General features: G+C 46.8%; 1 non-coding gene across 1 annotated transcript; it reads left to right on the forward strand.

Annotated features, from left to right (window-relative positions):
* The first annotated feature begins 24,428 nt into the window (after positions 1–24,428).
* Positions 24,429–24,502, forward strand: Trnat-agu. Its single transcript has one exon. It is a non-coding gene; the product is annotated as a tRNA-Thr (tRNA).
* The last annotated feature ends 1,181 nt before the right edge of the window (positions 24,503–25,683 follow it).

Genomic DNA, 25,683 nt, shown 5'->3' on the forward strand with positions numbered 1-25,683 from the left:
CGCGATTTTTCGCGAGTCAAAGCCAATCCGGGCCGGTCTAAACACACGTCGAGATTGAACACAGAGGACAGTTCGGGGGGACCGTCAAAAAACGTGGAACACTCGTCCGCGGAGCACCTATTGCTCGTCCCGTCGGGGTCAACGCGCAACCCCGTCGGCGGCATAATCGTAAGGTTACATAAACGCGACCTAAACGCCATTTAGTTCCCATCAGGAACCACTTAATCTCCGATCGCGTAAGCTCCCAGCGGCAACAACGGGGCAAGCGGGGGACCTATTGTGAGAGAAAAGAGAAAGACAGAGGGAGGGAGAGAGGGAGAAAGAGAGAAGCGTATGTGATTACGCTCTCGGCAAACAGGAGAGCTCTGCTGCGTGCGGCAAAGAGTCACGTGGCGACGTAGAAGTGAACACCACCTCGTGCTCTCGTTCTCTCCCGGTCCGCAGCGATGCTCCATGGAAAAACCTACCCCGTGCGATAGGCGATCGGCGAGCACGCCTCCAAGGAAAACAACCCCGAGGCCGACTGGGCCCGCGTTCCCACGTATATACGCTAACTCAATCCCAGAGTACTCCGCTTGTAACGTTTCGGATTACAGACACTGCTTACATGTAGAATCAAACTCGACACTCCGTTGAGTATGCTGAGAAAAAAAATATTATTTATGGGCACAAAAATATCGTTTCTTCTTGCATTTCAACCGCAAAAATAGCCGAGAGAACTATTTTTTTAGTAAGTATTACTGTAATATCAGCGGCAATAACTTGAGGTATATTTTCTTCTCTTAATTCAAAATTGGGTATGATCTGTCATAGGGACATAATTTACTGACTCATAATTAGAGCTTATACATTAAAGTTTCTAATTATTTTTTTATTTAGAATAAATTAACTTGAGATCACACATAATTCCATTTCAAAACCATGATGTTTATTGTTGACATTGGTGTTGCTAGTTTCTCTTAATTTTCGAACGTCGAATTTTTGTAAACGAATGAAAGTTATTCTAATCTTAAATGACCCATAATTAGGATAGTTACTTTAACTATATTTTTCTCTCAGTGTACACACTGGTCGACGCTTCAACGTCAGTGCGTGTCCGCTCGACAGATTCGCGAGAATCCGCATTTTCTCGCGTATTGCCGTACTTTCATCATTCGCACGTAGATTCAACAGAAGGAGCGCGGCAAACGTACGAGCGAATATCTTGTTTTGGGGAGAGTAAAGTTGAAACGGATTTTATGCCTTGGAAATTCGTCTTTGCGAAAATTGTCTAGAAATTATCGGAAGATAAAATGTGTTACGTCAAGTGGCAGGCATTATCGATGTGTTCGTTCAACAGTCTAGCATCGAACGATCGCAGTATCGGCTACTCCTTTCGACAAAGAGTAGGTAGACCTTGTGTGTGTACATAGCTGCTGTAGTTGAAAAAAAAACTTTAATCTTATCGGGTATCGTCTACTTCGGTCGGTTCACAATCGATGACATACTAACAGCTCTTATCTCGACGTAATACCTTCATTGATATAACAGATTAAGATGCTCTAATTCGCGCTGCATCTTTCTAAAGGTGATAGCTTATCGCGACACCGCGTATCGGTAGAAATGATTTACTAAATCGAGCTGAACGCGCGACGAAATCTTTCCCGAAAATAATAAAAAAATAACTTTCGAAAATAATAATATCGCAATCAAAATATATAAATATATAAAAATATCACTAATCTGAATCTACTTGATTGAAACATGCCGGCAGAAAGATCGCGTAGGATTGAGGAGGGGGGTCAAGTGAAAATTTACCGACAATGATTCAATATTAAGGATCGCATTTCATTTCACGATGTCTTGTTTAAGGGCGTATTTAAAAATAAATTACTACAACATTTTTTGATAAATATTTACTTGAATTTACTTCAATAGCAATTTTTTTTCAATGCAGGGCCGGTAATGTTGCCGAATTTATTTTTGAATACATCCTAAAATCGTGCATAATGAATTTTTTGCGTTTCCTCGAAATGGATGATGTCATGTTCGATACGGTACAATAATCCCACGACTATCTTTAGGTGTTTTCTTTTTCCGCTCGAAAAAAGACAGCTATCGATCAAACCTCGATTAGTCGGTCCTCCGAGCCGGAAATGGGTTGACCTCGGGTTAGCCACGCGCGAGAAAAAAAATCGTAATGCCGTAATACCCCCGGGAGGGGTAGGACGCGGTAATTCGACGCGGGTGGCGGATGCGCGTGTGTCTTTAGTACCCGGGAATTATTTTTCAGCCGGGAAACATTATGTGTGTACCATCGACCTTTCCTCCTGCTAAGGTTTCTGCACAGTTTACCTATCGATCCGACGCGGCAATAATACGTGACACTTTGGCCGCGAGCAACAGTAATGTTATCGATATTATTCTCGCAGTCTGCGGAAATAAAAAATGAATATCAATGATAACAATAATTTCAACTTTAAAGTAGAGCTGACTTAAAAAAACGACGCAAAATGCGGTGATTGCAATTATACTTTATTAAATAAAAGTAATTTTTCCAAATTATACCCTTTACGTAGACATGAAAATGAAATAACGCTTCTTGGATCATCCCTATAATCTTTCATTCTGCGGGTGCGATCGAATTATGACGTATAGAGACGCGAGTTGGCGTTAAAGGGACGATAACCGATATTTAATGACGTTACCGGGTCGATCTATCATAACGAATGGTCACTCAGGGGGAGGTTGCGCGGCACGAAGAGCGAAGGAAACGAAGAAACACGTAGAGGAAGAGCCCGCGCTGCCCGATACCTTCCTCGATCCGGCGGTTTTTATGCCCGAACCGTAAAAAAAAAGAAGAAGAGGACGGCGAAACCGCGGGAACTTCCGACTTGGAAAGCAATTTTCCCTTCCCACTTAGGTAACTTCCTTTTTTTCCGGCGGAAACGGAGGTAGGAGAAAGGTACGGTCGCGATTATAGCACGTGAAAAGGGTCACTGGAATTTTTATTCCGCGCGGATATATTCTGACGTTTCTGACGTCGTGAAATATAATCGACGTACGAATCTCACGTCTCTCTCACTCTATCCTTCTGTGCGTCCGGCTACTGAAAATATCGATAAATTCATAACGACATGGAGACTGCCATTCACTTGCACCGCGTGTCTAACTGTAATTCGAAATCTCGACTAATTTCCGAGCGAGAATTTTAGTTCGCGTATTTATAAAAAAAATAAGACACGTCTTTTTCTCTTCATCATACAGTAATAGATAATGAATTTGCGATATTCTCCGCTCGATACACTCGACAACGGAGCCGCGAATATTCGGATGGACGATCGAGCGAACTGTCTCGCTGAGCCGTTCCGTCGAAAGAAAAAAGAAAAGAAAGGAAAAAGGGAAGGATACGGGAATTATATTTCACGGACAGCGTAAAGTGGCGCGAGGAATTTAAGCTCCAGTGGAAGAGCTTCTTCCAGTCGTAGCGTAATACGATCAACCGGTCCAATCATCGGCTTTGGGCTACCGCGAAGCGCTAGAGACGTTCCTCGCACACATCCCAGAGAGACGCGGCGTACACAAGTACACGCGTATTCGCGGCTACGTGTGTTGGTGCGCGCGATTATACGGGTAGGAACCTTAAGGTTCAGCCCTTTTAGAGCGCCAAAGCCGATCCGTCGTCGTCGTCGTCGTCGGCAACAAAGGTACCGACCTTCATCCTCATTTTCCCACCGACTTCTCTCCATCCCTGCACGTGAATACCACCCCCGTAACCAGTCTGCCATTTTCTTTTCATCCCCGTCCCGACCAGCCCTCATTCGCTATGAGCTGCCGTTTCCTATGGTTACCATTTCGCTCGGGGGTTGGTTGACATCGTCATTGGAGCTTTTCACCCCTTGTCAACGTGCGACTCTGACAGTCTCTCCATAAAAAAAAAAAGGAAAAGGAACAGACTTTACACCCCGCACTTTTCTCTCCGTCCGCATCCACGTAAGTTAGTCTTTGCAATTTGGAACGATAAGGTCAAAATTATTCGCAGAATCGTTCGGAGATAAAGAATCGGTGAGCGTGAATAGGAATAATTGGAAAGGGGATATTACAATAATCTCTGCCGTAATTTCACCTAGTACTATCATTCTTTTCTATTATGATCCGCTTTATCGACGTTTAGTTAGATTCAACTCTCGTTTAACCACCCTTCTTTGCGTCTTTTTTCCAAATAGGTTTATAACTTATAAGTTCCGCTTCCCATGCATAAAATTTTGCCTCGAACTGCTCGCAAGTTACACGCTTAAAGATACATTGCCCATTAATGCCGTATTTTCAGTCACAAATATCTCAGCTCTCGAATAGTCAATCTTTTTCTAATCGCACGAGGAATGAGTTGGATAATATTTCGCAGATATCGTGCACGTTTCACTCTTATCAAACTATTCTCACAATCTCCTTTAAAGTGGGGTAACTTTCGATCGAAAATCTGAATTATTATCAAATTTTTGTTATCACTCTTAAAATGCAACGTAGATTAATTTGTTGTTCATAATTTCTTCGTCCCTTGACTTATGGTGAATATATTCTTCAGCCGTTTTTATGTCGCAAGTTGCAAGTCTGTATCGTTGTTGGGCGACTATCTCGGTCACATGTCGAATGTGCGAGGTAAGCTCTACACGGTGATCCTTGTTCCTGCCAATCCTGTCACAAAACGTTCGTTGCAATTTGCAAAAGCAGCGCATACGTGGTAACAGGCGACGCAAGCTCTCTCTCTCTCTCGCGAGTGCTTGACGCTGCTTACACGACTCGCGGGTTTGCTTCTCTAGGCTGGGTTTAGGATTTAAGCGCGTCGTGTACGCGCCGCGTCGTGCCCGAAGCAATACCGTATATCGATTGCGGGACGGCCGAGCCTCCGAACACATTACATGATTAAACCGCCCCAATGGCATAGCAACCGGCCTTGCAGCACTTACCTTATTAAAATATCCGCCACCCTCGCCGCGCCCTTTTAACAAAAGCGTAGCCGCGAACTACTCCGCTCTTTATTACCCAGAAACGCTTAACCGGGCCGGCGTCGATCGGCTTCTCGGGGTCGCGTAACGGCGCACGAGCGTCTCGAGTCGAACCGAACCTATCCTTCGCGGCAAACATTAACCCTTACGTCGCGATTATACGGCGGCTGGCCGATCGCCGTTCAACTCAGAGATCGTGTGAATGCGATAGTCGCGCGATATACTTCGATGAAGTTTGGAATCGGCCACATTTAGCGTGAAATCCGAGAGAACCAGGATGAAATAAGAGATAGACCTTAGACCTTAGAATTCTTGTCTTACTGTAGATTGGTAAGAGAAAGATTTCGTTTCGTATAGATTCCATTTCGTTCAGCCGAAATTCGAAGTTTACGTCGAATAACCGTTTCAAAAATATTTCATACACGGAGAAAAAAGATTGGTCGAACTAATTCTAGAAAGCCCAAGCAATCGACTGTATGTTAACCCTAATGGGTCAAAATCCTTCCGAAAACGATTTTTTCATATCGGAAAAGATTCAATTGATGCGACACTACTTTTATTTACTTTTTAGCCACACATATATAGATATAGCAACTAATTGCCATTTCGCAGACATACTTTTACATTTGAAGACTATTCTTGTTAAGAAGCCGTGATTTGAGCCTTACCGACCCTAATCGGTAATCAAGGGATCCCTAACAGCGGCGCTACTCGTCCATCGCTTCGTAATGAACAGAAAATATGGATCGTATTCGGATCCTAAAAGGGTTAAGGGGTCATGAACCTGTCAAGCTCTGTTTACGGGTTGCAAACTTAATTATCGTCGAAGCCGCGAGAGAAAGAGAGAGAGAGAGATTCACCATGAATATTCTCACTCAGAAAATCGGTCGTCGACTCCACGTTGTGCAACCGTAAGGTCGTTCTCCGAGCCAAGGACTTTCATAATTTAGGAAGCCGTCGACCTTGCTCCACTCACCGAGATCGACTGGATGAATAACTCAGAGGACATGCTGGTGCGCGCAAGGCGCAGGAGGCGGAAGAGAAGGAGAATGAAAATGCCAAACGGAGGTGCGTGGATCGTTGAGGTGAAATGAGCGGGTGAGGGATTCGAAGACATCTTCGAACGAACGACACCCGTCGTCGAAATTTCCGCAATTACTTTCGCGACACGAGCGCAACTGCGGAAACGGTCGAGAAGTCGATGAAACATTTTTGGCGGTGAGAAGATGCAAGAAAGGCTAAAGAATCACCCGAAGACCATTCGACTTCTCTCATCATTGCCTGATTATTGCACGAGATACGACCAGCGCTACCATCCAGTCACCGGAACAAAAAAGTGAAATAGTGATTGCTTCTTGGCAGAAAAAGTGACAAAAAGTGACCTCTTAGATATGAAAATAGTAACCAAAAATGACACTTTTCATATGGTATGTGAACATTCATATAGGAATCCACATAGATTGTTAGGATCTGGATTTCTGCTGCAAATCCCCAGGAACAAGTATAGAATCCCATATGAATTTCCTATATGGATTTCCACCTAGTTTTTTTTTTTTTTTTTTTAACAGAAAAGTATACTTTCGAAGCAGTTTTATTAAGAGAGACAAAAAAAATATATAGAATGCCTATATTTGACAAATTTGATAGTAGTTCAGGAAAAAATAGCTATAGTGACTTATTTTGTACGATAGTGACTTGTTAAGAAAAAGTGACAAAAGGTGACTTAAATGACTAGATGTTACCGCTGGATATGACTTACGATGTGATCTCATTGGTCCCTTGCTCTCGATGCTTCGTTTCGAGATGTGAACGCGAATAAATTCCACAGCGAGAAACGACGTCCACCTATCACGCGACAGGAGCCGGTAATAAAGTATACCGTTGACACTTTATAGGAGCCGGTAATAAAGCTCGCTTCGCTGATACTTTACATGAAAAATAGCGTATATTTCTCTAGTCGTAGATAAAGACTCGAGATGGTATCTCGCGCGGCCACGAATACAGTCGATCAGATGTGGCCCGATGATAAGAGGTTACGAAATACTCCACGTCATTTCGAATATTCGATCTTCGTGGTACAAAGAGAAAATGGAGAGTAACGAACAATTAAACAACATGAAGTTGCGACACGAGTTCGCGATATGCAGCTCTTTGTTGAAAGAGAAATAGTCGCAAAATCTATTTTGAAAAAGTATCTCATTGAAAAGAGATATTAAATACTCATAAGATTTCTCCTGCATTTATTAGGTGCTTGCAAAAATTCATAAGGCTATGAAGTTCAAAAGTTCATAGGCCATAAATAGATGGCTCTAGCAACGACTTAGTAATTGTTATCCTTTAAGTTGCTTTTTAAGTTGTCAACAATGATGGCGTTTGAACCAAATTGTGAAAGATAAACGGCCTGAAATGGCCAAATCATCTTGCTTCACGACGACGCCAAGCTGTTGCGACTAAAGAGACGTTGTTCGAGTTAAATTTGGGATTCTAGCGTACTCAGCGTACTTTCTAAACATCGCTCTATCTGATTTTCATCTTTTTAGATTTTCATCTATGTAGCACAATCTACGTAATACACGGTTCCGGTAATACTGAGGAACCCGAATCGAAATTTCAATTCTACATTAAGTCTTCAAAGGTCTGGTATTCCCTTTGATGTTATAAATGAGAAGATATTTCCGTTTTCTCTTTCCGTTTTCTTGAAGACTTAATGTAGAATTAAACATTTCTCATCGGAAGGTCTAAATTCCCTTTGTAGTATCAAAGGAGCACTATTAGTGTTTCTTTGCTACGAATGGAAAGTTATTTTCGTTTTTTACACTTGAAGACTTAATATAGAACTAAATAGACTTAATCTCCACCACCATAGGACCAAAATTTCAACTTGGGAAGTGCGAAAATGGATTGATAAATGGATTACCTCAAAGAATGAGTAATTCTATCGGCGCAGGATCAATTTATCGGGCATTATTGCCCGAAAAGTGGTAAAAGATTATTGATAGCAACGATCAATATTTCGATTAAAATATTATAAGTCATCTCATTGTCATTAATAAGTAAAAATGACTTTAATATCATGCACGAGCTTGTGCAAGTACTTAATATAAAGTAAGGATTGATAAACTTCACAAACGTGAGAGCAGAGCCGATCAATCACCTTGTTACACCGTACAGAGTCAACGTGTGACGTTGCAACATTATGAACCAACAGGGCCAATATGTAACGTCGCAGTTTAAATTTTGCATAACGCGTTTAATCGACGTTCTAGATGGTCGTGCGAGCGTGAGCTGAAAGCTAGCGTGCATTTATATTCTTATCGTTTTCCGGTATTAATTAAGTCCGAGACAGCTTTTATTCTAAAATTACAAGTAGACGACAGTCCCGCAGTCTCACGAGGCGGGTGAGCAGAGGGGGGAAGTTTAACAAAGACGTTAACGTTTGCGGTAATACCAGGTCGGACGAGACGGAAATAAATGATATCGAGGGAGAAAGGAATTTTGGGCATACTGACCGAATATAACGCGTTTTATATAACTTGCATATCGCGATATCATTAAACGCTGAAATCATCAAGTTCATTCGACCTGCATGGCAAAGTTGACGAGCTATATCGTATTCCACATTTATGCGAGTTACGAGAGTTAATCTTATCCTATATTGGATGTAATACGCGAGAACCCGTCTGTTCCCTTATTGTATAATCATTTTAGAGATTACCGAAATACATACCTCTCCCTCTCTCGTGGTGATGGAAAGAATAGTCCCGCGCAAGTGAAAAAAATACGAGTAAGAATAATAATGTATGTGCACAAAGAGTTAGCTGCGGCGGAGGATTTTTCATCAAATATTTTCGTTACGATAATTTCGCGAATATTACGCGCATTTTTGCGCGCCTTGCGAACTGACGAAAATATGGCAGATATTCGGTCAGTCGCGGAAAGGTTGCAGCGCTTTTTTTTTAATAAGTCTCGAAACTCTCATATCTCGTGTCCGATCAGAGAACGAATTTTTCAGTAATTTTCAGGAGATATATTTCCCTTTTGGATACGAGACGCATTGCGAAACTCATTGGGAAAAAGTGTTGCGATCTTTTTGCGACTGATACATTGTAGATTCTCTGAGGTGGGAAACCGTTGGCGACACAGCGAGACACTTTGCCTGGATTCTCAGGCGACGATCCGGCCGATCCGACGAAATCGCCGTCTCAAAAGAGTGACGGACAATCGAGCGCGCGTGACGTCATTTCGCCGAAATATCATTTTGATCCAGAGATTTCGCGGTGTCGACAGAAGAGAAAAGGACAAGCGCATCGAGACAGTGGCCCGAGAGCGATAGCCGTTCTCTCAAGACGTTAATCTTATCGATCACGCTAATCGAGAGCGTATTATCGAAAAGTGGCCACCGTTCGCGCGATGCGAGAATTCCAACCCTGGCCGATATTACGCGATATCGGCGTCATCGTCGTCGTCGTCGCCGAGAGGCGAGGCTGAAAATGATGTCGCAGCGCGGCCGTAAATCGAAGGAGCTAAATTGCGATCGAGTCCAGCGACCGCCGGTCGCGATTGTCAAGCGTTTCGTTACCGGCTCGCGACGTTAATCGCCGCGTTTCCGCGTGTAAATTGGCCCCCGGCGCAATTGCCATTCGCATTTCGGCTGGATAAAACGCCACGATGCCGCGTCGTGTTCCCACGAACGTAACGAAAAACAGGGGCGATAATAATTAAATGGGGCGGCCCGCTTGCTGTTTGTGTTGGTAATGCATTTGATATTTACATTTTGCATTGAACGGCAATTGCAACGACGAGAAAAGAGCACAGCGCTCGCCGACCGCTCGCTCTCTTTAAAAATAGCCCGGCGTAAAGCGTCGAAATTACACGCGATATATGCAACGCCGAATAACCGGATATTTTTCGAATTCACGTTTTGTTCCTCCTTGGCGATATAAAAGCATTGTCGGAATTACGTTCTCCATAAACGTCAACGCGTTGAATAATCGCTAATGTCGACGATGACGACGACGACGGGAAAGGAGCATTCCGCGTGAGCAATGTGTATCCGCAACGATGCTTCATTCCGCCCTCCCCCCTGCTACTTCAATCTCTTTGATGTATTGCTTGAGAAAATATAAATAAATAAACGAATATATTTTCGTGCCGAAGTAACCGGGGTAACTGTGCACTCGGAGCAAGCGAACTCCCCGGCGGTACGCTCTCCGTAATATCTCGCGTATACACGCGGGCGTTGCGCAAGTTGCATCTCAATAACGCGCGACTGTCGCTCGAAGACAATCTCCGATGATATTCGTTTGATTGAAGAACGTTCGAACGCGGATAGTGAGGGGGGGCAACATTGTGCAGAGATCACTCACGTCTAAATCCAACCCCATCGATGTCGTTAGACGAGCTTCCGCACTCACCTTCCAAATTCTTGTTCCTCGCGAGGAGCGCCAGCAGGACGTCCTGATTAGGCGCCGCGTCGGCCAGGTCCTCGTCCTGATGGGTCGACGGCAAGGTCGGGCCGAGTGGCGGCATGGCACCCGGCGGCGGCCGCGGCATCATCACCGGGGGGCCCGCTGCGCCCAGCGGCAGGGCCAGGCCGCCGGACGTGTGGTGCAGGGAATTGTGGGCGGCGATCGGCCCGCCGCTGGTCAGGCTCGGTAGCGTCGCGACCGGCGGCTGCACCGCTGCCGACATGGACAAGTCGACGCCACCCAGCAGCACCGGACGACAGCCACCGGAACCGCTGCCGCTCACCGCCGGGAGGATACCGCCGCCCCCCGGCAGTGGTGCGTACGGCAAGTACAGCTCCAGTCTAAGAGCGAGCTCGGGCAACCGTGTCAGGAGCAATCGACCGGAGTCGTCGGCTATCCCGCCGAGGAACTATCTCCTCGAGGACGCTTTGGCTCCTCGCATGTGGCACCCGGTCGTCGAATGCTTTTCCTAGTTGCCGCCGAGTTCGACGCCTGATGCACGAGATTCCGTGTCGCGCGAGGAGGAGCGCGTCGTCGTTGCGGGATCGCTCACGCGGGGAACTCTCGCGCTCATGGCATCGAGGCACTTTCTCCGTCCGGCCGCCGAGTGAAATTAGAGCTTCCGTATTACCTCTGCCAGCCGCGCATAAAGAAGCACACAGTCGAGGTGACGTTGCGTCGCTTCCGCTCTTCGCGAGGTTAATGCGACCTCGCTCGACGACGCGAGTGATGCTTCCAAAGGCGGTCGCCTCGCAGCGAATCGTCGATGAGAGCCATCCGATGGAAAAGCGGAACTCGAGCGAGACGGCCTAACGTAGAGCCGACGTACGTCCTCGCGCGAATTTCTTCTCTCCCCCCCCCCAGACGTCGAGAAAAGAGTTCCCTCGCGGTCTCACGCGAGTCCGAGCGGACGATCCGCACGTCGTGGGGAAATCACGAGGATACTCGGAACGATCACTGGTCCACCTCGATTACCGATTATCGGTCACTCCGTTGGTTACCGCGACGTCGAGCGGCAACGCGAAGAGCTGTTATATACCGTTTCCACGACACTCCCTCGCAGTTTCTCTCGAGTTGCAGATTCAGTTAGGTCCGTCTTCACTAGCGTCTCCGAGACGTCGCGCTTGCATCAATCTTCCCGACGACCCTCTCTCTCTCTCTCTTTCTCTCAAGCGAACGAGCGCGATTTGGTTGCCAGCGCGAGAGCGAGAGACGCCTGGAGAATTTCACTCGTTCGTATCGAGGGATCGTCAATCATTCGCGGCTTCCGCCTCGTCTCAAAGAGACTCGCTTCTTCGCGAAGTTCACGCGATCGCTCGCGGACGATGCAGCCATGAACGGAGGCACGCTTCTCTCCTTCTCTATCTCTCTATCTCTGCTGCCGGATACGCTCTACGTGCCGCTCGGGGCTCGTGTTTTACGAGCTCATTGCGCGAGACTTGAACAGGCCGCTTGCAAATAGTCCCACCAACACCACCGCGCCAGCCGCTCGATTTATTATCATCGAAGCCGTTCACGACCGGCGAACGTACGCACGCTCGCGATTTTTCAGTCGCGCCGCGACTTTCCTTTGGCATAGAAAATCGCGCTTGTATCTTGCTCCGGTAATTATCGCTTCGTTGCACCCGGCGGCACTTCGAGCGGGTACGGCCTAATTGAAGTTCCGATCTCGGCGATTCGAGCACATTTCGAGTAAATTAGCCGTCGCTTGGTACCGACCTTCTATCAGTATCGTCACAGTCCGATCACAGACGAAACGCGAGCCACCGACGGTCGCAGTCCGATCGTTCACTTCTTCCAGCACTTCCTGCGGCAGATCTCTCTCGCAACACGCACGACACGTTCCGAACACGCGTCGTCCCTTCGGCGGGGTGGAGTTCCTCGCTTCCTCCGTCGGGCCGAAATCGGCGTGGGAAGAGCGCTCCTTCCGAGCGGGCTTGCCGCGCACTCGACGGCGAGATCGGTGCTTATCGCTTGGCGCTCGTGAGAGATCTATCGCGACCGTAACCTTGAATGAACGCGCCGATTTCGCCGGGCCGAGGAGCCGCCGAATCGGAGGACTTCGCGCCGACACGCGCGGCCTATCGTCCGGGAAGCACTCTAGCTGGCGGATAAACGAACCACGCCTGATAAAGCCTTCTTCCACGTTCGAATGATAATGCCGTGGAACGATAAGGTATTTACTTAAGCCAGCGCGGCGCGTGTCGTCTCAGAATGATTGCGAGTTTCCCCTTTCGCGAATCGACTCGCGGGAAGACTTTCCCTCTCGCATTCACGCGCGTCGGATCGACGGAGCGAGAGATGGTACCCTTCGAGTTTTTCCACTCAGATGCCGGTGTTAGTTTTTATCGAAACCTCTCTCCCGGGGAATTGTCTGATTTTCATCCCTTTCGTCTCTTCCAGTCGTTACCCCTTCACGATCACGCCTCCTGATGGCCTAATCGGGAAATATCCTCGACGTTCGTCGCGATTTCCTCTCAACTGCGGACTCGATAGCGGCCGATAACGGGGGTTTCGCCGGAGAGGAATCCGATCCGTCGATATCGCGTCCCGGGGGCGGTTTTTGCGCGCGTGTCGATGTAAATCTCGCGCCGTGAATCCCGGAGAGCGGCCCCGAGCACCGCCGGCGAGAAAAACGCGGAGGATCGCGGCCGATCTAGTCCCCGTCTGCCGCACCCGGCCCGAATATGCGGTCAGCCCCGTCGGCCGGTAAGAAACGCCGAATTCCGCGGCCTCCTGATCGCGATCTTCGACCTGCCACGTTGTCCTGCCCGTTTTTTCCTTCCCATCGGTGAAGCGGCCCGTCCGTCTCTACGAGCGCGTCCGACGACGCTCCACCACGGCGGAGACCGTCGCCGGTCCTCCTCGGTACCTTCGCATCTCGCGTCCGCCGGCCTGGAACGCCAAAAATGGAGCTTCTCCGTAGCTTCGCTCGCACGAATGAATCGAGAAGAACGACCAGCGATCTCACGTCCCGTTCGCGCGGAATTTCCGCGTGGATTCCTCTCACTTTCGACCCTGAAAGCAGAGCTGAGAGACGAGATGGTACTTCAGGAACGATCCGGGACGCTGAGGCGAGGCGAAGTCCTCGTTCCAACTGAGAATCAACCGGGAGCTCATCTCACTCACTCATTCAACCGAATATTATCCGACGAACGTGTATCCGTCAATGACGAGCCAACGCGACCCTCAGCTTCCCGCTGTAAATCTCAATCACACTCGGCGCTACGATCCAATCGGCGAGATCGCTCTTCGATACCGCTCCGGCGCGGAACTCGCCAGCACTGTCGCGGGGATCCGGTTCTCGCGATCGGCGCGCGACGCGATCGGGGAATGTGCGATTTGATTAGCAGATGCCGCGGTACTATGGAGCCGGCTTCAGCCTCGGCTCGGCGTAGCACAACACCAGCGGCAAACCGGGCTCGGAGGGCACGGAGGACGCGCGGAAGGTGGAGAGGTGGTCGCGCACCGTCCGAAATCGTGCGCGCAGCTATCGGAGGAGAGGCTGCCACCCTACCATCCGTCGACCACCACCGAGATCGCCGCCGCCGCTTTGAACATTACTTCGAGTGAGAGAGAGAGAGAGAAGGGGCACCGTCGGCGGGGAATCTTGGCACGCCTGCGCCCCGCTCGCAACTTGTATCCCCTCGCGCGGAAACGCACACCGAGATACCACCTCGTACAAGATTTCGAGATGGTTTACGATACGAGGATGGAACTCGCGCGCCCCGAAGCGTAGTTTTCCCGTTCGAGCGCACGATGAACTTCGCATCCATTGCAGGAGAATGGAAAAATGCAGCCGATCGCGATTAAAGGCGGCCGCAACACGCGGAGGCTCTCGGAGGTAGTGGAAGAAAACGCGCGCAGGATGTGGAAAATCTCGTTGAAACTCGAGGACGCGGATGTATTCCCGGAGAAAGTGCTGTCCGACGCGTCCTTCGGGCGGAGGTCGAGAAGGTTGAAGTTGAGAAATGACGAGAGAAAAATAGACCAGCCCTTCCTAACTTAATCTTGAGAATTCGAGGATGTCAACTTGTTTTCGTTCGCAACTCCAACGTTTGCTTCGTTCAACGTCCCGAGCAACAGCTTCTCGCGTGTATGTGCGGTCTCCTCCACAAAGGCAACAGGATTTCAGTTGCCAGATTGGGAATCGCTATTCCAGTCACGTGATACAGTTAATAATCAATATTAAAGTGCCCTCGCACATGAAAGAACCGAGAGTGCCGTAACTGCTGCTTTTAGGCTCCTACTTCTACGTGTTTCGCGTTTACTACGACCATATTTCACTTCGGTATACGGATTTTGCGATATAAACGAGAGAACGGAAGAGGATCGACGATGCGCGTACGAACGCGACGTTTATAGAGAAGTGGGGTTATCGATATTAACCTTTTACCGGTTTTCTATATAAGAGTTGCCGCAGGAGTTGAAGAAGGGGAGCGAGAGGCGGAAGAAATGCTTATTGCCTCTGGTATATGACATTTAACATCGTCGAGCGAGAGGAGCCAGCATTTTTCTTAGCAGTTCAGAAACGTGACATATCGAATATTAATACGAATGCAGTGAGCTGAGTAATTTTTTATCTCTCACACCCTCCTCTCGCACGTCCAGCTAAAACTATTAAATGTTAATAAATATAAATAGCAATGATCACGAGCGCAATATCCGTCCGTGCGAAAAGTCACTTGAGCTTTCCACTCTGCGCCCAGTATTTGTACAGTGAAAACAGAACCGAAGAGTGTGTCATTGCGTTAGAATAATCACAGCGAAATTACTAGTTATTCGTACTGGATTTAACACCAAAGATGGCTTTCTGGTTTTATTATACATTCCTCACCCAACGGAGCGTGACATACTGTTGTAAAACAGAACATTCAACCTCTCTTGTACAGGGTGTCTGAAAACTTTCCTTGGTAACTGTGGTGTACGGAGGTAGAACAGATGAAATTGAACAGAAAAGCCATGTAATGCAGATTAATTAATTCATCATTAATTATAGCGAATTTTGCAAAATGGCACATGACTTTCTCGTTCTACCTGCATACCATGGATACCGAGAAAATTATCGGATGTAATTATCGGATGTAAAGACTAAAACTTTTGCACACGTAGTTAGTTAATTTGCAAGGGATAAATTTTCTCATTGAACTGAAATTAATTAATTGATAATTAATAATTTTTTTATCGAATTAAGCGTCACAACCTTTCTTCCACCGACTGGCTTTCCTGTTCAATTTCACCCGTTCTACCTGCACACAACTGAACTAACAATTACATCAGACACCTCGTACTTTGTGAAAGACACATTCCGGAAGAATTGTATCAAGAAGAAACGAATTTTTCGCATTTCTTCTTCTTTTCTCGTTTTGTCGTAGACTCCCGCTGCATTTTTCCTGCAAATCGCAAAAACGCAGACGAGAATCCGGCACAGTTGAAAAATCGGATACTAACCTCCCTCGCCTCCGCGATAGCGCAATTTTCAGTTCGCCCCCTCCCGATTGCGTCGCGTTTACACGCGACGGCCGATGCGCGGCGGGACCCCGTCCGGCATCCGAACGATGCTCTTCTAATCTGTTTACGTCTAACACGAGCGATAAATCACGCGGTTGCGGCGCATTATTAATAACGTGAAGAGGGCAAGGGCGCCGAGGGTGACGCGGGGAAAAAGTGCGGCCGAACTTCCGCGGACATCGAAGGTTCCGCAAGAAACAGGACAGGATAGTATCGCGCTAATCAAGACCGATGGTCAATAATGGCGGCCACGGGCTGGTCGGCCAACCCAAGTCCAACCTACCCTTCGGGCGTCGGGCGTGTACGGGGTGGTTTAAGCCGCCGCCACCGCCGCCACCACCGCCGCCGCCACCCCCCACTACGACAGGTCGACAGGGGTTGATTCTGGCCGGAGCTCTGGAGAGCGAAACATATTTTTATTGTAGCTAGGTGAATCACTGCTACGGAACGTTTCTCTATGTGTTATCTGACCTGCGTCTATACGAGCGCGCTTTTACGCGAGAGCGTGTAGACCCGTTTTATCTCTTCCTCTTTTTTTCCTTTCTCTCTCTCTCTCTCTCTCTCTCTTTCTCTTTTTCTCCCCATGTCATTTGTTCTCGTTACTGCAAAGTGCATACGGGGTTGCGCGCGCGTGAGAGGACATCGTGCAATTTCAGCGAGCGGATTTTTCGCAGCGAAGAGAGAATCGCGCTAACGACGACGACGAGGCTTCGACGGATCACGATCGCGTGCCGAGAGACGGAGGGTCCCGATCCTCGGATCCTGGCGTCGCGTGTTAATTTGATTTGGAGTGCGGAGGAGATCGCGTCCACAATTCTCCTTCGTTTCGATGCACGAATGCCACGGCCGGCACTGCGGAACGCGCATGACGCGCAACGACTATTTATTCAGGGACTATCGACGTCTGCCTAAGGTCGAGGGACGGGGTGGGAAATTAGCTGGTCTTTTTTTCCTTTTCCTTTCTATTTTTTGGATTGTAGGAATAAAAAGCTCGCTTACATGCGAAATATATGTTGCGCGCGTTGGTTGCGGCTTGCATCGGAAAGAGCATTTGCGAATGGCCCGTATATACGTTCGTACACGCGTATACTGTGTACACAGTGGTACATACGCTTGATCCTACATATATATATATATATATATATATACATATACATGTATTGGCGTGTACCAGCACATCCCGAGTCCATGTACTCGGTCAGCACGTGTGTATGTGTGGATTCACCTTGCTCACACGTGCGTGCTTATACACTATTGTATCCTATCTGAACATATATATAGGAAAAAAATGCTAGATTCAAGTAAATAATTATTCCAATACTCCTTTCGACTAATATTTACTCGGATCACATAATATTTACTTGATCTGAATAAAATTTACTTAGTCTAAATAAACATTTGCCAAGGCGTATTGGAGTAATTATTTACTTGAATCTAGCACTTTTCTTTTTCTGTGTACGGCCGGTCACAGAACGGTGGCAATACTTTTTTTCGATGAATTTCGCAACGCATCTCGCGTTCAATAGGAAAATGTATCTCCTGAGAATTATTGAAAAACAAATTCTCTTATTGGACGCGGGATACGTTCCAAAGCTTATAGAAAAAAATGTGTCGCAACTATCCTGTGACTGATTGTATATACACATGCATACTGAGAAAAACGTATTTAAAATTTTATTTATAGATAATATAAGGAATTTATAGGAAATATATTTATTTCGTAGAAATAAACTTTATTTCAGTGAAATATATCTATTTAATTTTTAAATTAATATAATAAATGAAATTGAACAATTTAAGAGCGAGCAATAATAAGTAACCTTATTTCACAGAAATAAACTTTATTTCTATCAAATATATCTATTTAATATTAAAATTAAAATAGTAATTAAAATTGAATAATCTAGTAGATAAATATTAATATCCTTATATTCCACAAATAAACTTTTAAATAATTTTTTAGTGCAACAAGCATTAGAAGTCGAAGGTTCTTTTTTTCTGAACCACGGATATTAAACGACAAACTGAAAAATACGATAATCTTTTATTGGGCGTATCAAAGGAACTTTTTGATTTACATCAAAATTTCGAGAAGAGTTTGTTTCACATTTGTCGGTGATTTTTTACGATATTTAGCACTGACGCTATTTTGCCGATCAAATCCCCGAGCGAAAATCCGAGAAAGAAAAGCCGATATCAAACGAATAATAAAGCTTGGCCGTCTAATCGCGTCTCAGAAGCGTCTGAGAAGCAGTTCGCGAAAAGCTTTCCACTTTCGATCGCTTGCAATTCTTAACTTTAATCAAGTAAAGCCTCGCGCCGAGTCGATGTAAAGAATCTATAATTAAAATTACGACCGAGGGTACCGCGCAACACCCCATGTAAACGCTACTGCGTACGTATACACACGCATACACGAAACACACACACACACACACACACACACACATACACACACCAATGCGTAAGAATTGTTACAACGTACATTCACGTGTCGCGTAAACGCGTCCGTTTAAATTCGCTCGTACGATGCTCCGCTCACACGCGCGCACGCGTGTGTCCGCCTTGGCACGCGCGCGCATGTGTGTATGTGTGTGTGTGTGTGTGACGCGCGTTTGCGAAGGCAGACCCGCGGGGGTGACCGGATCAGTCGTTGGGTGCACTCAACGAAATTAAACCTACGTTCCTCGACCTCGGACCAACGTCGCAGTCCCGCGCTATCAGGAAAGAGACATCGACGGCTTTCGTCGCGTTTTGCACGCGCCGCTTGAAAGCTGGCCGTGCGTAATTCCGGGCACGCAGCACGGATCTTAACCCTTAACCCTTCCCGTTCCGGTAGCCGAGCTCGATATCGCGCACGTACTCGATCTCGCACGGAATCGGAGCCGGGCGATAAAGTAGACAAACGACGGCGTTTTTGATGAGATTTCATCCTCTCCGGGCCTCGGCCGCGGCGAAGGAAGGATACGGCTTTTAGGACCGCCGGACACTTATTGGCAGTTGCATAATTTGTGAAGCACTAAGTAATCAGTGCGTCTTTTGTGTGTCCGATAACGGTGTGCCCCTCTATTTCTTTAATGAGATCGGTAAATTTATCGATGTAATAAAATCTGCGTCTGCAGAATTGCTAATAGAAAGAGCACGTAGTTCATGCACGGGGAAAAATAATTTTGCCGTTGTAACGAAACCACATCTCGTTGCTGTTGTGACGGTGTTAAAATTTAGCTGGCATTACTAAATTAGCGAATTATTCGTAATTACAGCAGAAAGTTTTGTTGCCGGGATGGAAAAATTTCGCGGAGTGAAGTTGTCCTCAAAACATGTTAATTTGCTTTTAGAACAAAATAGTTCTTCACCACATTTACTAATTTATTCTTATGGCAAAAATTATTATTTTTAAAATTCAGCAAAAAACATATATTTATATTATATCCAGCGAGTGGCAATTAGTACTGTTAAGAAATCGTTTTGCTATCCATATACTCCGAGAAAAAAGTACTGAAAAATTTATTCATAAAGGAAATTAAGAAAATTTCTGTAAAATAAACCTTATTTCTATGAAGTAAACTTTATTTCTGCGAAATAAACTTTATATCCCAAAATTAAATTTTCAAGTACTTTCTTCTCAGTGTAGTATCTGACAAATTTTGCTGCGTCAGCATAAAATTTGCTATGCCAGTAAGTTATTTTTCTTCGTGTGCATCTTCCTGATATGATGCGCAAAATACTTTCATCGAATGTTAAATAATATACTAAAGAGCTTAATCGAAATCCAATTTCATTATTTCTTAAATATACTTTACACTTCTTATCTTTTCCCTTTACTTCTTTTTATTTGTTTCCTTTTATTGTAATCAAAGGAATTATATTCCGTTAATAATATGAATATGAGGAACGAAGCAATTATTTTTATTATATTGGATATCTTTTTAATATAACATAAATCCTATCGAATTAGGGTAATTGCCAATCGTTTACGCGGAATCATCCCCTAAACAAATCGTCAGCGAGCTGGATGAAGTTCCCTAAGTACTCCAACCAAGAAACCCCCCGGCATCGTTTACTTTCTCGTCAACAGTTTACTATCCAAATCGAAACTCCGACTCGTCGTTTCAGATGTCGTCGCTCCTCATTACGAGAGTCAAGTTGCATAACAGAGTTGGCGATGACGGTCCCCTTGTCGCGAGGGCGACCGGGCACGATGAGCGAACCATCACTCTGCGTGGCGCACGCGAAGAAAGGGAATCGTTCTTGCAACGGCAACGGGGTGTTGCATAACGGAAACGGATAGCGCGGGATGGTTAGCGCGAGCGTGCGGCTCGAAAAGCTCGAAAAGCTCGAAAAGCCCGAAAGAGAGTGTCACGTTTCCATGGTAACCCGGCGCGGCAACTCCGCCCCTGGTCTCGCTCGGTTCGATATCCTCTCGTCTCTCTTCCCTGGCGTCCAACGTCAACGTGCTCTACATTTTTCCAAGCCGAAGTCGAACCTGCGAACCGTACGAGGCTAGAGTGGCGGAGACGATAACGGTCCTCCTGCTCGCCGGGAGGGAAAGAAAGAGAAAGAAAGTGTGAGAAAGAGAGACGCGCCTTCTCTCTCTTTCTCTCATACGGAAGATCCTCTCCGGCCTTCGCGACGCGCTTAATCCGCGACGACTCTCTCCCGACGATGGCGAACGCGCGAGTCTAATATCTACGACTCGGACGAACGATGTTACTTCTGATGAAAGCGTAACGAACGCCGCATAAGCTCGATCACATGTATAATTCATTTTCCTCTTCGCCTCTACTCCACCGATTGACTTTGGTTATTCCAGTTTCAATAGCAACAGAACAGACCGACGCGGTTGTCTCTCGATCGTTTGAGTTCCGGACGGTTCTGATTTAATGGATCGCGGGGTGAAGGACGGACAGTTCGGAAAACCTGTCGAGTCGAGTCGTCGCTGTATTTCACGTTTCGCGGACTCGGTTCAGCGGCCGGTGTTCGCGCGTGAAACTCGAGGATGATCGGAAGTGGGTCAAGCGGGCCGCGGTAAGATCGGCGAGTCGCGCCACCCCCCGAGGCTCCCCCTTGTTTGACACGTAGGCCTCCGCGCATTTCCCAAATTGGGTAGGCTTCGGGGGGAGGGGGGAGCGCGAGAGAAGGCACGTCCCCCGGTGCGCTAAATTTCACAATTTACCGCGAATAATCCCACGCGATACGAGCATTAATATCCAAACGACGACGCCGAATCGATACGAGCCGGCTACGGCGGCGGCACTGGCGGCGGCGGCGATGGTGGCGGCAGCGGCTTCCGCCGAAAAGGGCAAACAAATTCGCCCGCGCGTCCATCCATTCTGCTCGCGCTCTCCTCTCCGATATCCCGTTCTTCGTCCTGGCCCATCTTGTCCTGTCCTCTCCAATGCGCTTTGCCGTTGCAGCTGCGTACTCCCCTCCTCCACCTTCCATCTCCATCTCTCTCTCTCTCTCTCTCTCTCCTCTCGTTTCCTCTCCGAACATGTGCTCTTTCGCGTGCGAAACGTCCCCACGATTTGCTCTCGTCGCTCCTTCCTTCGCGCGCTTCTTCTCTCTTTCTCCCCGTCCCTCTCTCGCTCTTCTTCCTACCATCATCCCTCCGCGGAGGCCCCTTTCGTTTCGCCCGTCGTTTCCATCCCGCCGCCACTTGGAACTTCTGCGCCCGGCTGCGCTGCCGTGTCCACCCTCTTTCACGTCCCCACACCATCTTCTCTCCTTCCTTTCTCGCTTCTCTCCTCTCTTCTTCTCTCTCTCTCTCTCTCTCCCCTTTTTTCCTGCGAGGACGCGCGTTAACACGTGCGCGCGCGCGAGCGATGGGCGAGAAAGAGCACGGATGACATATGCAGAACGTAGCCACCTCTATATTTTACGCGAGGCTGTTCGCAGGAATTTACGACGCTCTGCCACCGGCATTCTTCTCCTATCTACCTACCTACCTACCTATCCTACTGGTACCTACCGCGTTGTTTCTTCTTTTCTCGCTACTACGCGCGCGGCTTTCCCCGCTGGATTCTCCCCTCACGTGTTCTGTCGCTCTTCTTCTTCTTCTTCTTCCTGCCGCTTGAGGGAGCTCGAGCCGATTTGCTCGCTTTTTCTCCTTTTCTGCGCCCGCGCTTTTGCTTCTTCCTGCGTTGTCTTGTCTACCTCGTGAGGCGTCACCCGTCGTTGTTATCTCCCCTCTCGCGAGACAGATATGAACTTGTTGTTTTCTCTCCCCGACGTCGTTTTTTCGCCGTTCGATGGTTTCTCCCTTGTTTTCGGCCTCTACGCGTCCTTCCTCCCAGCATCTTCGGCTAGTTAACGTGGCTTCAAGTTCCGGAAAGTGCGTGACAAAGGATAATCTCGAAGGAACTTTTCACCCTCTCTAGGATTTCTTCCGAAACTTTCTACGTGTGCTCGCTCACTTCTTGCGTGACCATTTCCTCCGTCTTTTCTTCCACCATTCCTTCTCCTTTTTCTTATATTTCTTTCACTCGTAGCGACGAGCATTCAACGCCACAAGTGAAATGATGTTTTCGCTGAAAATTTGTCCGTATCCATTTCGCAACGTGGAAGTAAGAAGTCACTTCTGAACGTCAGAAAATGCTGAGAACCACAGATAGGCCTTTCCCTTCTCCTCCTCGTCATGATCCTATCACGTAAGATATTGATAATGACAATAAAGCCGCGCGATAGAGCGCGCCTTTTGATGAATAATCCGCGACGGCTTCCGGATATCCCGCTCGCCGGGCTTTCTCGTGCTGGGCAAGAAGAGGCGCACCTTTGATTAACGCACCTCGATCCGCCGGTGCGCGTTATTTGACTTTTTAACCGACGTGAGTCCTGTTTATGCGCCGCTCCGGGCGAACTTTCAGCGAAGATCAAAGGAAACTGGTCGCGACTAAGGAACAGATTAAAGGTACAGCCGCGGGGGCTCGCACTCCCCCCGCTCCCTCTCTCCCTCCCTCACTCTCTCTCTTTCCCCTTTGCTTTGAAAACTCTTACGGCGCTTTCTTTATTAAAAGCTAATAAACCGGGCCGACTGTGCCGGAACCTCGGCCGCGATTTCATTAATACCACCTTTAATATTGCAGGCGTTGCAGACCGAACGATTCGCGCTGCGTGCTGGTCGCTAAGTCGGCGTCGAAATAATGTAATCGTTAATCAGACTCTATCTCCCTGTGCGAGAGGCGACGCGATACCACATTCTCTTTGACACGTCTCGCGAGCGTCGGCGAGCGCGAGAGAGGATCTTGCATTACGTTTCATTACGATTGCAGGACGAATTTGGCGTTCCGGCGAGCTTTGATTCCTCCTCTCGCGAGGAGATTACGCTTTCGATCGTGATGCCTCCATCCTCCTCGAGGTGATGCGATGAATTTATGATAATATCGTTTTGCGACCGCGCCACTCGCCGAGCTTCGCTCGCCGGCGGCAAATGCGTTGCACGCATTGCCGTTGAAAAATATCGTGTCTCTTAATTGTTTTCTTTAAGGGGATGCTATACTTAAACACTTTACCGATAAAATACTGATCGTTTTCCGCAAGGGTTGCGTTTTATTGACCGCACGGAATTAATAAATGCTTCAACGTAAGCGAAAGTCCATGCGAAAATGAATTGGAACATTCTCCAATATGTAACGAAAACGATTAAAAATTGCAAAAATGGAATCTCAACCTGTCGAGCAAACATTTATTGAAGAAAATTGTGCAACTTGTATATATCGAATGTGGGCACCCATCTAAGAGAAATTTTGAGGAACGTTTCTTAATTAAAAAAATTTTGAAATACATTCACAATTGTACGTGAAAACCTAAAAAGGTACGGAAAGTTTGCGGAACAAATTTTATATATCTTAGATTCTCCGTTAGATGGTAAAATAAAGCGCACATTCGTCTTATTCACATTTATATCGTACTAACGTTTACGTAAGACCTATGCGTATAAGGGATACAAACAGAGTTGCGTAATCGTGTCAATGTTTATGTAACATAACATTTCGAGGATAGTCTCTACGTTATCAACGCTTATCAAGTTCGTCAATAGCCCTTTAGTAAGATGGTTGAAGAAAAATATTTGAAATGGTAAAGAGTCATTAGAGGGTTGCCACTTCAGTTTATCCGCCTGCCCGAAAATCGGCAAGGTGGGATCTAAAAAATCTTTCAAATATCATACTGCACGGAAATGTATCCGCTATTTATCTTCTAACAGATCCGAATTTCGACGGTTACTCCTTTTCTTTAAAAGTATATCTAGAGTTAGCTTATAGCAGTTTTCAATAATGTGCTTTGCTCTGAGTTCATAATTTATCGGTTACACACGCTGCCGCATTGGCTCGGAAATTTCGTCTTTCGTAAGTCCGGGGATTCTCTCGTTCGTCCGGAGACTCCAGGCGAAAATCGAAGAGATGGCAACTCTGTGCTATGTATGTCCCCGCCAAGAAATCGAGGTAGTTCCAAAGGGAAGACACGCGGCGCCGTGGCTTAGTTGGTTAAAGCGCCTGTCTAGTAAACAGGAGATCGAGGGTTCGAATCCCTCCGGAGCCTATTCATACATCTCCGCGATGTATGTATTTTTTATTTGCAATTATAAATGATATTTAATATCTTATCTACATCACATACGCTCTATTTCGCAATTTAAAATATCACAAACTTGCGTTCCTGAGTTAGGTTAGCTTAGGTTGTTACTTATTCATCAGGTGGAAAGAAACTGAAAAAATCGAAAATTGGGGAAAAAATTAGAAAAACTATAAAAATCGGATTTTTTCCAAGCCTTTAAAATTGTACATTCTTGCTTGTATATGAGAATATCTATTTTTGATACAAGACTAATTTTTTTCTGCCCACGAATGAGTTTCTTCCACCTCGTCGTGAACTTGAACGTGTACGTGTGATAATTATTATTTACATTTCGCGCACTGACTCGGAGCGATTGAGAAATTGTCGCGATTCGACGCGCGTGAACTAGATAAGAATCGCTTATCAACTGCCCCTGAGAATTTCTTAATCGAGAAAACGAATAATTTGGCCGCGCGTGTCTGCGTACAGCTCTCCGGCGGAACTTTCGGAAGTTTTATAAGCCGTTATCTTTTATCGTCGTGCTTCGGCAACTTTTTAAACCTCTGCCGAGCGAGCGAGCGCCCGCCCGCTCGCCCGCCGCGGGTCAGCATTTTTAACCCGCGGGACGTAAAGTTAAATATTCACTTCATGAAAGCGTCGTAAAGGGCCACAGTTTCTCTCTTGCCGTGGCTTGCGGAAGACCAGCGGAAATGGGAAGGCGGAATTCATTTACTTCATCGGCATTTCGCGGAAGCTGATTTTCCTCGTGGACCGATTACACGGGTCCAACAAACACTATTCGACTCCTTCGCTCGCGAAGCGTCGAATCCATTAAATTAAACACAAACAGAAGTATCTATAGAAGTGAACTTTCTTCTACAGCATATGGCGACTAATTTTTTCTCCAAAACTGTGGATCTGTTGGTGATCGACCAATTGTTCAGTTGACCAATTATTCAATTGATTTGGCGTAAACTCGCAGGAATATTTGTCCGAGTGGTCTCCCGATATCGATTGTAAATTATTCCGACTATCATATCGCGTCGTTTGAAAGCATTTGAGTATTTCACGACGAAGTACGCTGGACGAAGCGGCGGGCCGGTCGCGACGCGGCGCCACGGCGGGAAAAGTTATACACTTTGAGTAACATGAACAAACCAATTAGC

The sequence above is a fragment of the Dinoponera quadriceps genome, unplaced genomic scaffold (assembly GCF_001313825.1).
Source record: "Dinoponera quadriceps isolate SergipeBrazil2010 unplaced genomic scaffold, ASM131382v1 scaffold1658, whole genome shotgun sequence".
NCBI classification, from domain to species: domain Eukaryota; kingdom Metazoa; phylum Arthropoda; class Insecta; order Hymenoptera; family Formicidae; genus Dinoponera; species Dinoponera quadriceps.